This window comes from Chiloscyllium plagiosum, chromosome 13 (genome assembly GCF_004010195.1).
Source record: "Chiloscyllium plagiosum isolate BGI_BamShark_2017 chromosome 13, ASM401019v2, whole genome shotgun sequence".
Classification (NCBI taxonomy): domain Eukaryota; kingdom Metazoa; phylum Chordata; class Chondrichthyes; order Orectolobiformes; family Hemiscylliidae; genus Chiloscyllium; species Chiloscyllium plagiosum.
In genome coordinates, this window is record NC_057722.1 from 60,637,409 (window position 1) to 60,655,704 (window position 18,296).

The 18,296-nt window shown below is 41.9% G+C and overlaps 1 protein-coding gene across 4 annotated transcripts in view; it reads right to left on the minus strand.

Moving 5' to 3' along the window:
• The window catches only part of LOC122556114 (probable cationic amino acid transporter), a 79,515-nt gene extending 76,667 nt beyond the window's left edge, over positions 1–2,848 (minus strand). For 2 of the 4 annotated variants that reach the window (XR_006313467.1, XM_043702573.1), the window contains exon 1: positions 1,924–2,516. The gene's annotated coding sequence lies outside the window, so the exon portion shown is untranslated. The other 2 variants (XM_043702576.1, XM_043702575.1) reach the window with 2 other exon arrangements.
• Positions 2,849–18,296: the final 15,448 nt, after the last annotated feature.

Sequence of the window (18,296 nt, forward strand, 5' to 3'; positions counted from 1 at the left end):
CATGCAGCAAGCTGAATTTGTCAGGTGCCGACTACGGTTCCCAAGTCAAGTTTTTTCAATGTCAAGCTTTGTAAGTGAGCTTAGTAACACAGAAAGTGAAATGTTAAGCTGAGCTGAGCCATCAACAGTGCATTTAATAAGTAATAATCTTGCCACCTTGTCATTGATCACGTCATTTCTTTTCTGCATAACCAACTGGTAACCTGTAGGCAAATGAGAAACTCATCTGCTGCTCATCAAAAACATAAGATAGAATGAGTTCTCCTGATGTTGAGAACAGTAATGCTAGACTTTTCATCTGATTTTGCCACAAACCTCATCATAGCACAATCATTCAGACCCCTATAAGATTTGACCAGTATGTCTGAATTAGTAGCATCTGGAGAGCACAGTTTGAAATGGAACATGTACAGAAAATGAAAAGGTATTGGCAAGAGTTGTGATTCAGATTTGAAACAATATTAAAGTGGTATGAGTGAGATGTGAGAAATGCAGGGGAACAGAAGAGATACTGTCAGGGTGTGAGTGATCTACATATGATCTGAACTCGGGAACAATATGGAGAAGCAACTGGGCAGGGAAGGTGGAAGTGTAATCTTTCCATCATCCCAGTCCAAACCTACAATTCAAATTATATATAGAATTTAAGCTCATGATTTGTATGTATCTGTCATTGAAATTTAAGTGTAAAACTAGTGGATATATAATCAAATGAGCGACAGTGAACACGAACCAATAGAGAGAGAAATGTATACAGAGACATACATATGCTACAGATTCTGATGTTATAGGCAAGAGATACATCTGAAGGCTTTATGTGTATAATTAGTTCAAAGCAGAGTTCAGTATCCGAGACAACTGCTAGTTTAGTCCTCGGGGAACTCAACAAAATCAATCTTCAAACAGGAGAAACAGGCACTCCCCAGGAACACGAGACACAGTTCAATTGAGAAAGATTTCAAATAGTAGTGATATTGATTATTGAGAATAGCACAGGGACAGGTTGTTAAGGCTCCTTGGGAGACTCACAGCACTCTGTATGCACTGCAGTATCAAATCAAACACAAGCCGGCTCAAAAAGAATAATTAACCCTTAAATGCACCCAAATTAAATGGAACGCATTCTCACCACCCATGAATACGAACGCAGGACCCGCTCCCTAACAATTGATTGCCTTGGTGTGCCGTTCGTCTCGCCTTTCAGCACCAGGGACAGCGCACAGCTGATGAGGCGAAAGAGGGAGGAATCGTTGCGTTCGGGGTGAACAAGGGATCAGCCAATGAGTTGTGTTCCGAGTATCTGCAGTCTTTTTTCATTTTAAGAGGGCTCTTTGAACAGGTGAAGAGAAGCTGCTGGTCAATCTAAATGCCTACGAAGGTATTTACCTCTGAAGAGAGACTACTGCTGGGACTCCTTCGCCTGAGAGGAAGTGCGTGTAGGAGGGACCACCTCAGCTTTCCAGTTTCCTTACGAGTGAGAGGACAGATGTGTTGCTTTTCTGATGTTACTGCAAACTTGATCAATATTATGTTCGCCTCGTAAATAGCATAGCCCAGATATTGTAATCTGCTTTCCTAAATAAATTATATTCTAATTCTTTCTAATATTTGAAGAATGCTTTGCTAAAATATTATTGAAAACTGCAACATGGTTAGATAAAGCATGACGACAGTGCTGTAGGAGTGAAGGGTTTGTTGCAGTGCCGTTCAATTCATGCAGAGAAAATATACGTGATCAATAGCAAGGCGGCAGGTACATGCATCTGCGTTTCCCTTAAACCAATAAACGGCCCCTCATAAATAACGTATCTCAGTTCTACAATAACAACACTGAAAAAAATAAACTGGCTCCGCTCGGCTCATAATCCGCGGAAGAACAGAAATAAAGCGAAATGATAACGATTTGGAAAAAAAAACACTCACCCCCACAAAGATTAGTCAAGGATTGTTTCAGGTAAAAACACACATTGCTTCAGGGTCGCTTTGATGCTGGATTGATTGAAGGAGGGTGATGTGATCTGGCAAACACGCTGAATTATTCAGAATCAGAGCTCACGTGATCCTGGCCAATTCATTATTTAAATAGCGGCTCCATCAGCAGCTCTGCGTCAAAGAGCGAGCACCCAACGTATTAGGGTTAGAGAAGGAGACATAGACTGTCTGGCCAGCGCCCCTTCGACTCCGACACCTCTCCCTTCCCCCCACAACAGCAATTCGGGGTCAACGCGCACTCAGTGCATTCTTTAAACTGCAAACCTTGCCTTGGATTTTACTTTTTTTACACATAGGCGACTCACAGCATATAGTAAACAGTTGGTGACATCAGTTGCTATTATATTACAGAATACTGAGATAAGCCGGTGGAGTGAGAGAAGATCTATTTGTGTGTATTTTATGTCTGTATATGAGGAAGTGTGTGTGCCTGTAGCCACGGACATATTATGTCTTTTAGTTGGTTTGTGTCAATTATGCTCCGCTACAAATAATGGTTACCATTCGAAAACTTGCTTTATTAAAATTACCTGGGATTTCTTTTCTGCTGATCCCTGACGTGAGCCTGGTTGTCTATATCCTGCCTGGCGGAGTTTTTTCTAGTCTAGACGATTTCTCTGCATGCATCCATTAATGTTGCTAGACTTCCCCGAGAGAAAATGACTGCCTATTGGACAGCCATTCGGCTCCGTGAATCTGCTATGCTATCTAATCAAATCTTGGCTGATCTTCTACCTGGACACCATTTTTGCACACCACCGTTCAAAATCTTGTGGCATGGTGAGAGTCAGCTCTCAATATTACGCAGCATTTGAACAAGTGTGACACCATTGAAACGGAACATTGGATAGTACAGGGCGCAGAGTCAGGTCATTCAACCCAACCAATCCACGATGGTCTTCCTCCCATCCTTTCTCATCAATCTATCATCTGCCTTTGAGATGACAGCTTTTTAAATGTCTTCTACAAAGGAGACTTGTGCACAAAACACAGAAAGCTAGCACACAGATCCAGCTGATAATCAGGAAGCCTAATGGAATGTTGGCCCTTATTTCTAGGGGGTTGCAGCATAAGAATAAGGAAGTCTTACTGCAACTGCACAAGGTGTCAGTGAGATGTCTCTGGAGTACAGTGAGCATTTTTCACAGAATCATAGAATTCCTACAATGTAGAGCCAGGCCATTCGGCCCATTGAGTCCACACCAACCATCTGAAGAGCATCCCACCCTGACCCCACTTCTACCCTAGCCCCATATATTGCATTTCCTATGCTTAATCCACCTAGCTTGCACAACCCAGGACGCTATGAGCAATTTAGCATGGCCAATCCACCTAACCCACATCTTTGGATTGTGGGAGTAAACTGGAGCACCCAGAGGTAACCCATGCAGACATAGGGAGAATACACAAACTCCCCTCAGTGGTTAGCACTGCTGCCTCACAGCACTAGGGTCCCAGGTTCGATTCCAGCCTCGGGCGACTGTAGGTGTGGAGTTTGCGCATTCTCCCCGTGTCTTTGTGGGTTTCCTCCGGGTACTCCGGTTTCCTCTCACATTCCAAAGATGTCGGGTCAGGTGAGTTGGCCATGCTAAATTGCCCACAATGTTAGGTGCATTAGTCAGAGGGAAATGGGTCTGGGTGGGTTACTCTTTGGAGGGTCAGTGTGGACTGGTTGGGCCGAAGGGCCTATTTCCACACTGTAGGGAATCTAATCTAATCTAATCCACACAGACCTTTGCCCAATGTTGGAATCAAACCTGGTCCTTGCTGCTGTGAGGCAGCAGTGCTAACCACTGAGCCACATGCTGCCTGTTTTGGTTACCTTATTTAAAGAAGCTTATTATTTCATTTTAGGTTAACTTGAATGATTCCCAGTTTGAATGGGTTGTCTTGTGAGTAACAGTTAACGAGATTGGGACCTAACTCATTGGAATTTGGAAAAATGAGAGGTGCTCTCATCAAAACATATGGATTCTTAATGAGCTTGACAGGGTAAATGCTGAGAGGCTGTTTCCCCTCATGGATTAAGGGGTGTCAATTTAAGATTGAGATGAGGAATTTCTTCTCTCAAGTATTTATGAGTCTTCAGAACCCTTTGCTCCAGAGAGCTGTGAGTCAGAATTTTTGCGTACATTGAATGTTGAGATAGATTCTTAATCAGTAGGGGCATCAAGAGTTTGGAGAAAGGGCAGGAAAGTAGGAGTGAGGAATGCCAGATCAGCTATGATTCTATTGAATGGCAAAGCAGGATCGAGGGGCAGAATAGCCTACTGTAGTTTCTATTTTGTATAGTCTTATGGACTAAGACATGGGAGCAGAAGTAGGCCATTTAGACCATTGAGAGTACTCTCCCATTCAAGGAGATTATGGTTGCTCTGATAATTCTTAACTTCACATTGCTGCCTTTCCCCCATAACCTTCAATTCCCATGCTGATTAAAAACCTATCAAGCATGAAAATACTTAATGACACAGTCTCCATATTCTAACATTCCATTTGCCTGCTCTGTTAAAAGCTGAACACAGATGTTAGCTTTTTGTCAGTCATGCATGAGGACTCCCAAATTTCTCTTGTTCTCTAGCGTTCTGCAATCTTTCTCCATTTAAATAATTTTCAGTTACTCTATTCTTTCTGCCAGAAAACATAAGCAAGAAGACAATCCATTTTGGCCTCCTCCATTGGTTCCCAACATCACAGATGCAAGTCTTCAGCCAATTCAATTCACTTCATATGATATCAAGAAATAGTTGAAGGCATTGGGTACTGAAATGTCTAGGGGCCCTGACAATATTACACCAATAGAACTGGAAACCCGTTGCATACCCAGCCAAGATATTCCAGAACAGCAACAATACTAGCATCTAATTCACAATGTTAAAATTGCCTAGATATGTTCTGTATGCAAAAAGTAGGTCAAATCCAACCCAGTCTATTACCAACCATCAATCTATCTTGATCATCAGTAAAGCGATGGAAGGTGTCATCAACTGTGCTATCAAATAGCACATGTATAACAATAACCTGCTCAGTGATGCTCAAATCAGGCCTATACAGCTCCTCATCTTTTTACATCCTTGGTCCAAACATGAACAAAAGAGCTGAATTCCAGTGAGGAGGTGAAAGTGACTGCCCTTGACATCAAGGCTACATTTGATTGAGTGTGTCATCAAGGAGCCCCTACAGCACAAATGAATGGGAAGTGGGGAAAAAGTCTCCACTAGTTGAAGTCATATCTAGTAGAAAGGAAGATAGTTGTGATTGTTGGAGATCAGTCATTTCATTTCCCAGGCATCTCTGCAGGACTTCCTCAATTTAATGTCCTCAACCCAAGCTTCTTCAAATTCTTCATTAACGACTCTCCCTCAGAAGTGGGGATGTTTGCCGGCAATTGCACTATGTTCAGCACCATTCACAATTCTTTAGACAATGAAGCAGACTATGTCCAAATGCAACAAGTTCTAGACAATACCGAGCTTAGGTGAATATTCATGCCACACAAATGCCAGGCAATGAATATTTCCAACAAGAGAGAATCTAAACATCACCCCTTCTTGACATTCAATGGTATCGGTATCACTGAAGTTCCCACTATCAACATCCTGGGGGTTACCATTGATGAGAAACTGAACTGGTCATATAAACATATTGGCTATCACAGCAACTCAGGGACTAGGAAACTTGCACCCATAACTCACCTTCTGACTTGCTAACCTCTTCATTCACATATAAGGCACAAGTCAGGAAAGTGTGATGGAATACTTCCCACGTGCCTGGATGGTTGCATGACACCATCCAAGATAAAGTAGTCTGCTTGATTGGCACCACAACCACAAATATTCAGTCCCACCAATACCTTGGTAACAGCAATGGGTACTATCTACAAGATGCAATGCAGAAATTTGCCAAAGATCTTTAGATTGCACCTTCTAAGCCCACGACCACATCTAGAAGGACAAGAGCAGCAGATATATGGGAACATTATTTCCTGCAAGTTCCCTTTCAAGCCACTCATTTGTACTGGAAATATATTGCTGTTCCTTCATTGTTACTGGGTCAACATCATGGAATTCCCTTCCTAATATCGTTGTGGTTGTACCTATACCAAATGGACTGCAGATCACCACTTCTTTCTCATGGGCAACAAGAGATGCGAAATCAGTGCTGGCCCAGACAACCATGCCCACATCCCAATACTTTTTTTAAGTACCTTTCTATAACTTCTTCAGTATAAGCATCCAATATTTCCCTTCTGATTCTACTTTTGTCCTGTTGATAACTGTGTCCTTTCTTTATATTGCCATGAAATTACGCCACCAAAGTACAGATATGCCATCTATATTTTACTTTATTATTTCTAACTTTGTAATAACCTATAATGTTTAATTCCCAGTCCTGAATTACCTATAGTTGGGTCTCAATATTTCTTAGTGTGCTTGAATCCCATCCTCCCAAGCATCATTGCCTCCAAGTTCCTAATTTGTTATGAATGCTCTGTATTTCTGTATTGGCATTTTAATTCATTTTTAATAGAATTTTCTCTCATCTTATGTTTCACCATCCTTTAGACTCCCATTCTATATATATTTATTCCCTTGGCATTAATATCCTCTCTTGCATTCCTCTTTTCTACATCCATTTGCTGTGTTCTGATTATATTTAAGCTACTAATCTTTCTTGTAGGTGGCTTCTCCTATTTTATGAGTTTAAAGCCCTTGTTACTCCCTACTTACCTTTTTGCCTCCCATTCTATTGATGCAGATTCTTCCTGTCCCAGAAGTAGTACAAATGTCCAATGGAAAGGAACCTGCTCTTTAACCATGTGTCAGTTCTCCTGAATTGTCTGCTTCTTCGCCAATTTGCACATGGCTTGGAAAATATTGAGAAATTATTACCTTTAAGTTCCTGTTTTTAAATTTGGAACTTAACTCCTGATAGTCTTTCAGCGGGACCTCCTCTCTGTTCCTATTTGTGTTGTTTGTTCTAACATTGACGACAAAACTTGGATTCACTCCCTCCCTTTATAATTCCTCTAAAGACAGCATGAGCTTTCCCTAATGCAACACACACTTAGTAATGCACCATTTGGGTTGGAATTTTCACGTATTAAAGTCAATACAAATCATTTATGGAGAGGGTAACTCTGCACTGGCTAGTATCATACCATACATCTCCCTTTGACATTCAGCAGCATTTCCTTTGGTAAATACTCCATAATCAACATTCTGGGAGTGGAAATTTAATTGGACCAGCTACATAAATACGTTGGATGCAAGTGTAGTTTAGAGGCTGGAAATTGTACCTCTAAAACCAGCTATAAGGCTCAAAGTGGGAGAAATGGAATGCTTACCATTTGCCTGGTTGAGTGCCGATCCAAAAACACTCCAGACTTTCTTAGGCATCCAGAACAAAGCTTCTCATTTGATTGGAATCTTATCACTTCCTTAAGCATCCATTTCCCCCACAGCTGGCACACATTGAGAGTATTATATGCCATCTACCAGGTACACTACAGCAACTTACTAAGTCTCTTTTAACACCATCTTCCAACAACACAACCTGTACTATATAGAAGGACAAGGGCAGCAATGCTTGGGAACACTGCCACCTGCAAGTTTCCCATATTAAAGGTAAAGTCATCACAGTCCCACGTGAGTATTGTTTAACAGACCAATATTTATATGTTCTATTAGGCAGCAACAAAATGGTTTTAGAGATTTACAGGCCTGTTATTATAAATCTATAGTTTTGCACAAACACCAGTTTCCACCTTACCATTCCTTATCCAGAAACAAATTATCCACTAGGGAAGAATCCATTTCTGAAATATATCACAACCCATTTGGGAAAGTGCTCTGAATCTCAAACCCCACCATTCCTAGTGTTGCCACAAAAATGAAGGAAACCAGGGGAGGCAGTGGTGTAGTGGTATTAATCCAGAGACTCAGGTAATATTCAGGGAACCTGGGTTTGAATCCTGCCATGGCAGATGGTGGAATTTGAATTCAATAAAAATCTGGAATTAAGAGTCCAACAATGACCACAAATCCATTGTTGAGTGTCAGGAAAAACCCATCTGGTTCACTAATGATCTTTAAGGACGGAAACTACCATCTTTACCTGGTCTGGCCAATATGTGACACCAGACCCACAGCATTGTGGTTGACTCTTAAAAACCCTCTGGGCAATTAGGGAGGGGGCAATAAATGCTGGCCTAGGCAGCAACGCCCTCATCCCATGAATGTGTTTTAAAAAATTACTCAGAATATACAAAGTCTGTTGGAATCAGAATACACAAAGTTTGCTCACTTGTCTGTTGGAATCAAACTTACAGAAAACACGGATCAGGTTCCTGTAATTAACAAGAACTACTATCTATTACAAATAAGTTCATTTTAATCACAAGTGAACTGCTATGACCTGTCTGCAGTTCTGAAGAAGAATCGCTGGACCCAAAATGTTAAATCTGATTTTTCTCCACAGATGCTGTTGAGCTTTTCCAATACTTTCTGTTCTTGTTTCTGATTTCTAGCAGTTTTTTTCTTGTTTTATGAAATGTGGCTTTTGGCTTTTGGCTTTACTAATTAACACTCTAATCCCCTTTTTAAAACCATTGCACACAGATACAAAGGTACAAACAAAAAGACAAAGTTGTTTTAAAGGTGGAGGGAAAAATGAGCTTCAAAGTATGGGGCAGGAAGGTTTTTTCAGACTGTTCAACATGAGTTAGCAGTTCACTTAATGGTTTCATATAGAGACATTAAGTAAAGAAGACAACACTTACTGAATATGGATATTTGGAAAGAAGTCACATCAGCCATACCAACTGAACAAGAAACTGTAATGTGTAAACAGGATGACTCTTCACTGAGATTTAACTATCTACAAGGTTGTTTTGCAGGTAAAAAGATTTTTTATTATTTCTAAAATTTTAATAAAACCATTTCTACTACTCTTTATATCATGTGAAATAATTATTGCATTTTCTTCTCTTGGCATAATAATTTGATGCTCTTTATTAAAAGTACTTTGACAGCTTTTCATGTATATGGTTAATGACTGCCACAATAAACAAAATCCAAAATAAAATGATCCTTCAAGTCATTGTTTAATAGACTAATATTTATATGTTCAATTAGGCAGCAAAAAATGGTTTCCGTGATTTATAAGTATGTTGTTGTAAATCTATAGCACAAATGCTAGGTTACAACCCACTCTTCCTTATTCAGAAGCAAACGGCCCCAACAGTGAGGAATCCATTTCTGAAATACATTACAACCCATTTGGGAAAGTGTTCTGACTCTCAAGACCCACCATTCCCACTGATAATGTTTCACTCTGGAACCTGATTTATCTGGTATTACCATCAGTTAGAACCATGAAACAATGATGACACTTCAGAAAATTGCAGTACTTAATAGTCTTTGCAGTAAATTCCTACCTTCCATTCACAAAGACTCAGCTCTTAACTGTTTTTACTGTTGTAATGCAAACAATTTGCACACAAAAAGATCCCATTACCAGCAAAGTGAGATGGACTGAATTATGTGCTTCAGGTTTTAATTAAGGATTGAAGTATTCGTCAAGATCAAGGTGTATATACCTGCTGTTCTTTTATTAGCACTCTGAGGCCTTTTATATCCAGGTGGCACCTTGATACACCACTATCTTAAAATCAATAAAGTCATCATATTCCTGCCAGACCAAAGGGCTGGTTTCTCATTTGAAAGAGACAACTGATAATCGTTCTTTTTATTTCAAAAATATACTTAATTAATAAAATAATTTGATGGTCTGTACAGTTGGTCATGCCATACATACATAAACATTTACATACTGAGATCAGAATTTATCATTTTCATATGCAGGTCTGTACGTTTATCAATCATATGTCCATATATTTAGCTGAGGCGTCAGCAGGGCCCAAATGACTGCGTGACCCCCGTTCTTTTTAGGCAGGCAGATGTTACATGGTGGTCTTTCCCCACCGCGCCTTGGCGGCCGCTGCCCCAAGCTTCAGCGCGTCTCAACACGTAGTCCTGGACCTTGGAATGTGCCAGTTTGCAACACTCAGTCGGGGTCAATTCCTTCAGCTGGAAGATCAACAGGTTTCGGACCGCCCAGAGAGCGTCCTTCACCGAGTTGATGATCCTCCAGGCACAGTTGATGTTCGTCTTAGTGTGCGTCCCGGGAAACAGACCGTAGAGCACGGAGTCTCGCATCACGGCGCTGCTCGGGACGAACCTCGACAAACACTGCATTCCTCTCCAGACTTCTTCTGCGTAGGCACATTCCAGAAGGAGGTGTGTGACAGTCTCGTCCCCTCTGCAGCCACTTTGAGGGCAGCGTGCGGTGCGGGAGAGAGTCCGAGCGTGCATAAACGATCTCACAGGCAGAGCCCTTCTCACCACCAGCCAAGCCATGTCTTGGTGCTTGTTGGAAAGTTCTAGCGATGAGGCATTCTGCCAAATGACTTTGACAGTCTGCTCAGGGAACCGCTCGATACGATCCGTCCTCTCCTTTTCCTGAAGGATCTCAAGGACACTATGTGCTGACCACTTCCTGATGGACTTGTGGTCAAAGGTGTTTTTCTTCATAAACTTCTCCACGAAGGACAGGTGATACGGAATGGTCCAACTACTCGGAGCGTTCTGCGGCAGCGGGGCCAGGCCCATCCTTCACAACACCGGGGACAGATAGAACCTCAGTACGTAGTGACACTTGGTGTTTGCACACCGAGGATCCACACACAGCTTGATGCAGCCACACACAAAGGTGGCCATCAGAGTGAGGGTGGCATTGGGTGTATTTTTTCCCCTGTTGCCCAGATCTTTATACATCAAGTCCCTTCGGACCCGGTCCATCTTTGACCTCCATATAAATTGGAAGATGGCCTGGGTGACTGCAGCGGCACAGGTTCTGGGAATAGGCCAGACCTGTGCCACGCATAACAGCAGTGACAGTGCCTCATACTTTATGACCAGGTTTTTTCCCATGATGGAGAGCGACTGTAGCTTCCATCTGCCTAGCTTCTGCCTCACTTTGCTGATACACTCCTCCCAAGACTTGGCGCACGCCCCAGCCCCCCGAACCAAATACCCAGCACCTTCAGGTGGTTGGTCCTGATGGTGAAGGGGATCGAGGATTGGTTGGCCCAGTTCCTGAAGAGCATGGCCTCACTCTTGCCTCAGTTTACCTTGGCCCTCAAGACCCATTCGAACTGGTCATATATGCCCATGAGTCTGCGCACGGACAGCGGATCTGAGCAGAAAATGGCAACGTCATCCATGTACTGGGAGGCCTTAACGTGCAGGCCTCCACTGCCAGGAATAGTCACCCCTCTCAGGCTCGCATCCTTCCTGATGGACTCGGCAAATGGCTCTATGCAGCACACAAACAAGGCAGGAGAGAGAGGGAAGCCCTGCCTGACTCCAGATCTGACTGGGAAGCTATCTGATTCCCACCCACTGATAATGGTTTATCCAGAGGACAAGAGGAAAGGTTGAGAAGGAGACTCATTCATGGTTAACCTCAGCTAGTGCAGGAACTGAACCCATGCTTTTGGTATTACTGACTGCAGTACGGTACTAGGTGTGTCAGTCTTGAATTTAATTACATTTAAGAAACCTGGTCAGACATGCCCATGACAAGTGGGACTTGAACCCAGATCTTCTGATCGAGTGGGAGGAACATTACAACTATACTCCATGAGACCTCCCCAGTCCAGGTTTTATGTTTAAATCTTTCAACCAGGTCTTGACCCTCACAGCTTTCTGACTCAGCAGCAAACTGTCAACTGTTACAATTAGCATATTATCAATGAACTAGCCAACTTTGCAATGAAAGAGGACGATGTGGTTGAAACTGCCAACATTTAGACATAAATGTTAATGAACAATCATCATTGCCAAATTGCCAATAGCTCCTCACTGAATTGAAGGAGATAGTGGAGGACAATAATGTCATAATGACTGACAACTTAAGCTACTTACTGCAATGAGTCCAAAAGCACTTAAACAAATGAAAATTGAAATCACTGGTGCCATGATAGAAATACTTAGAAGGCACTTCCTGATATTCCTTTTTCTTCTCAGCAATTAAACTACTGAATCTCTTTAATTACTTTACCCAAAATTGGGCATGAAAATGACAGAGAATGTGGGTGGTGGAGTTATCTGTATGACAAATATTTCCTTTCCACTGACTAAACATTGATTATATTTACCTTCAAAACAATTAATCTCCAGTTGTCACTGGCATTAATTATTCTGTCCCCAGTTGCCTTGGGGAGGTAGTACTGGATATTTTCTCAGAACAATGTGTTGAATGGGAGGCACTTGCTGGGTCACTACAGTGACCATTAAAAGTCAACCACATCAATGCATGACTGGAGTTACATGGAGGCCCGGACTCACTAATGATGGAAGATTAAGAAGACCTTGAAGGAAAAGAAGAAGAAGAGACAATGCAAAATAATGGATTCAGTTCTATAGAGAATGCAGAGGTAGGGGATCTGTGTGTAGATAAACATGAATCACAGGCCATGTTGAGAAAATTACAATTAACACAGATGAGATTCTTGGCTTTATAACTGGAAGCATGGCATAAAAGCAAAGAAGTTTCAACCAGCTGTTACAAAATGTTTAATTTGGCCTCAACAGGAGTAGGGTGTTCAGTTTACAGAGGCTGTGAAGGCATTTGGAAAGAATGCAGAAATGGTTTGGGAGAATGGTTCTAAAGATGAGAGAATTCAGTCACAGAGATATATTGATGAAGTTTAGATTGTTCTCTGTAGCGAAGAGGAGGTTGAGAGGAGGTCTGATTGAGGTTTTCAAAATCATGAAGACACTGTGAATTTGGAGAAACTGCTCCCATAAGTGGAAAGCTCAAGAAAAAGAGGTCCAGCAGCAACTGTCAAGAGAGAAATAATTAACATTTCATGTTCAATATGATTTTTTTTCAGGGCATTCTGAAGAAGAGTTGTATCAGATACTGCCAGATCTGCTGAGTTTCTCCTGCACTTTCTGTTTTTATTTCCGATTTCCAGCATTCACATTACTTTGCTTTTATTTTCTGATTAAAGGTGGGCAAAGGAGCTGCAGGCAAACTGGGGATTTAGGAGTTTTATTATTGCAGCGAACGTGTGGGTGCTGGAATGAGCTGACTGAGATTCTGATGGTGGCAGATTCAATCACAGCTTTGACAAGAACATTGCACAAGGACCTGAAGAAGAAAGAATTGTAAAGTTCAGGAGAAAACATGAGGAGTGGGACTTGCAAAGTAGCTCTTGGAACTCACAATGGACTGAATAGACTCCATCAGTCAAATCATTCCATGACTAATGAACTGGTTAATCTGTTGTAACAATCTGTCAGCTTCATGGTCACTTTTACTGACATCAGCTTTTTAAATTTGATTGTAAATTGTCCCACTTCCATAATGGCAGTAGAACTCATGGGTCATGACTCACTAGTCCAGGAACATAGCCATTTATGTTATTACATCTACAGCAATTTTGTATCTCGCAGTTTAACAGTGAATTTTAGCAAACTATTTGACTGAGGGGGTGCAGCATTGTATCGCTCTGTCCTTACAATAATTAAACATGCTAGTGCTGCATCATATGACTCTAGAAGGTGATCTGGAATGTAGAAACTTAAATAGTTTCCCCTTCCAATGGGGATAGAGTGGGTCAGGGTCTGAGATAATTTAGCCTGTTGTGCCTGTACTAGCTCTCTGGAACCGTTATTCACACAGTTCAATTTCACACTCCCAAACCCACAATTAGTTCAGGCAGAGACTTGGAGGGCAAATAAATAAAAGAAAGTTGCTTCTAGAAAGCCTTTCCTTGATCGTAATGTATCTGATAGTGTTCAATATCTAATTAAATGTTTTTGAACAATAATCTATGCTATGCTGATCTATAACTATGATGATCTGAGGTTTGCAAAGTTGAGTATGATAAGTACACTGCCTGTTGTAGATGGTAAAGGGGACATGTTGTATGATACAATCCACAAGTCATTGGGACATGTAACTCACATACTTTAGGCACTGGTACTCATATCACATCAAATTACACCACATTACATTATTCATTTGTATGATAGATGGAATGTACTCCTGGCTTGATGGCAGTAGCCTGTTAGTGACAAACACCACTCCTGTAAAGCAATAACATGAGATTCAGCTCTTGCTCAAACTTTCAGACACCATCCTGGGTAATCTGAGACAGAGTGGATACCATTCTGGGCAAAAACTGGTGGCTAAAGGTGCTATCATGAATCTGTGCAATATGTAACAAGTGATGACTTGATCATGGATCTCTTATAATGCAGAATAGCTTTGGCATTCCTTACCTCAGCATCAAGCTTGCACAGTGAACAAGTGACTAGGGCTCTATTAACAAGGTTGACAACAGGTTGATATTGTAGCACCTGGAATTGTAGGAATACCAACAGGTATATAAGGAGTCAAAATAGGCTTCCAGGAGATAATAATATAGGAGCAAATGATATGTTTCTCAACTAATAAATCAAGGAAAGGGAGCTCACTTGATCACTCCATTTCAACAGTTTTTTAAAAGTCCAGGATGGAGTTTATTGAGCTGTGTATAGAAACTCTTTGATGCAGATGCAGATTCAAACAAAGCAAACACATCATGCATGTATCGGAAATGTGCAAGGAATAAAAGATTAGTGACATTCAATCAAAAATGTGCTTCTTTTGTAACCAACAAGGATGTTAGCAACAGCTAGGCCAAGACAGGATCACGTTGGCAACGTCACCTATGTGACCATAGTTGATGTCATTGAAACTGAGCTCAACAACATCAATTTACTATGTTCAAGAGTTCAATGAAGTGGTGGCACATCTAGATTTTCATGATTGAGTGGCATAGTGCAAATGTCAATAGCATCCTTGCCTACAACAGCAATATGCAATGCACTATATGTGTTTCAGATCTGGTGTGGTGCCAGATGAGTAGGGCGTATATCCAAAAGACTGCTGGACCAAATCAAACATCACATCTTAGTCCGTTCACGGTGAGGATCGTGCTGATTGTGTTCAACTAGCCTGTGTCTGCAAGGCTCAAAACAAGAAGGTGAGTAGAACCACATAATAAGTCTATTCTAAGTGGTGTCAGTTAAAGGATAAAAATTAGCCAAGGCACTGGGGAGAACTCCCTGAGTGTTTTTTAAATTGTGGTTGTGAGCAGTTTTTTTTCTAAGGTCCACTGCAGCCATTCCAAGGGTCTGCACATTGATGTGCTGACATCAATCCCAGTACAGGTTTCAGAAGTCACTGCTGCACAATGACCTCAGAGGTCTGCACAATAGAAAGCAAAATCAGAAGGAAAATGAGTTGTGGGTAGACCTGAGAGGGCAGACTGGGGCACAGTTTAATGCTTGGATCCAAATGAAGAACTCTGATAGTGCCGTGCTGCACTGGGAGAGCTAGATGGGAATTTATGCTAGTGTCTGAAAGGTGATTGAACTCATCATTTTCTGATTTTAAGGCAGGATGCATCTCACTGGCTCATATGTGAAGGGAAATGGGATTCCTTTAGAAAGAAAGTTGAAGATCAAACCTACAAACAGAAGTGAATTATTAGTGCCACTTTCATGCATATTTCATTGCATGAAATATTACCTGCTGTTGTCAGGTGCAACGTAATATAAACAAATTCAAGACTTCAAATTACCTCTTGAAAAATGAACTACTTCACTTTCTTTAAGGAAAGCAGAAGGAAAATCTGCTTGAAACTCACTTGATATTAAATGAAGTGCAACTTATCACTTATTCTGTTTTGTCAAAGTGTCAGCTAAAACAGGGTGAGATAGCACATCACAGTTGCAGTGTATTTCATTTACAAGATGCATTGCTTCAAGGCTTCATCAGCAGCACTCCCCAAATATGTGATCTCCACCACCTCAAGCAGCAGACACATGGGAACACTGCCACCTGCAAGTTCACCTCCAAGACACTCATCATCCTGACTTATTGGTGATTCGATCATTATTGCTGGATCAAAGTCCTAGTAATCCTGACCAAAAATACTAGGGAATATTTTTGTCACACAGTGTGGTATACTCTGGACTCAGAGGCAGGGAGCCAGAAGGTAGAAAGGAAACTTAAATCAGCAAGGTGGTTTTAGATCAGAACCCTACTAGCTTCCCACCTCAAGTGGATACTAAGTTCTATGCAGGAAGGACCAAGTTCTTCCATAGTGAGGCATGATTGAGGCACTTAAGTGGTCAATTAAAAACTATTTAAGGGTCTATCCCTACCTAGACTGCATTGAGTTAGCTCTAGGTAGAACAAGAAGAAGTCAGTTGACTTGACTGGTATGGGCAGACTGTCAACTGGAGAATTGGGGGTTAGGCGGGGGAGTCCCTTACCCTGCATTAATCACTGCACAATTGAGAGATTGGACATAGGACGGGGTGGGGGAGCTAGTCTTGCCTCTGGCCTCCATGGCACCCTCATCCCCACAATATCAATATTCGAAAACTTCACTCCAATAGCACTCACTCTGGTCACTTTCCTTTATTTATTCACAGGATGTAGTGCCATTGGTTAGGCCAGCACTTATTACCCATCCTAATTGCTCAGAGTTCATTTAAGAGTCAGTCAGTCTATGTCACATGTAGGCCAGACCAGGTAATGACAGCAGTTTGCTTCCCTAAAGGGCATTAGTGAACCATGTTGGGTTTTCCCAACAATTGACATTTATTGTCTTAATTCCAGATTTTTATTGAAGTCAAATTCCACCATCTGCAAGGCAAGATTTGAACCCAAGTCCCCAGAGTATTAGGGGCGGCATGGTGGCTCAGTGGTTAGCACTGCTGTCTCACAGGGTCCCAGGTTCAATTCCAGCCTTGGGCGACTGTCTGTGTGGAGTTTGCAGTCTCCTCGTGTCTGCGTGGGTTTCCTCTGGGTACTTCGGTTTCTTCCCACTGTCCAAAGATGTGCAGCTCAGGTGAATTGGCCATGCTAAATTGTCCATAGCGTTAGGTGCATTAGTCACAGGGAAATGGGTCTGGGTGGGTTACTCTTCAGAGGGTCAGCGTGGACGTGTTGGGCCAAAGGGCCTGTTTCCACACTGTAGGGGATATTATCTAGGTCATTATATTAATAGGAGAAAGTGAGGACTGCAGATGCTGGAGATCAGAGCTGAAAATATGTTGCTGGAAAAGCGCAGCAGGTCAGGCAGCATCCAAGGAGCAGGAGAATCGATGTTTCGGGCATGATTCCTGAAGCAGGGCTCATGCCCGAAATGTCGATTCTCCTGCTCCTTGGATGCTGCCTGACCTGCTGCGCTTTTCCAGCAACACATTTTCAGCATTATATTAATAGTCCAGTGATAATACTACTAGGCTATTGTCTCCCCTTTTCCTGAGGGTTGGGAAGGTGTACTTGCATCAACAATGGCCTCCTTCACGATACTGCTGAATAATTTATGTCTTCCTCAATCGGGATCTTAACTCCACGGGCACTCACTGAACTCAACCACCAGTTGGGCAGCAGATTTCTGGAAGATCCAATGGGCTTTCTGTGGAACAGCTTCTGAAAGGAATAAAATGATACCTTTGCCAGGAATGTTCACATCCCAGGCAGGGAATGAGAAAACTGGTTACAAAAACCACTGTTATCAAACTCCCATACATAATTGTCCTGTCCTGCCAGACCCAAGCAAAGAATACCATCACAACCCACACTGCTCCCCCATCTCTAATTTCTGAAGGATTTATTTCTTGGGTAGTTCTGCCAGGATTCTTTGTACTTCCTGCAATTTCCCTGCTGATAGCCCCATCCCCTGTCTAGTTTACACTAGGAGATCGGAGAAAAGCATTTGCAAATAGCAGAGCCACCCAGTGATGTTAACATCACTCATCTACCCATCTCAAACAGAAGTAAAGCAACATTGTCAACAACAGCGACTCTATCTAGGATGTGAAATAGAAAGATTGTCCTACGGACATTTATAGGACCATAATTATTTAGTAGTGACACTGAGTTACATGAAAAAATATTAGACCAGGGGATTGTGGTAAGCTTTAAGGAGTAGCAATGGAGGAGACAGTGGTAAAGAAGTGCAGATGTTTAGGGAAGAAATTCCAGATCATAGAACCCTGGAAATTGTAGGCATGGCCACCAATTCAGCATTGATTAAATTTGGGAATGTGTAAGAAGCCAAAGACCAGCATAAACATTTTAATGGGCCACCGTGGGCAGCACGGTGGCACAGTGGTTAGCACTGCTGCCTCACGCGCCAGAGACCCGGGTTCAATTCCCGCCTCAGG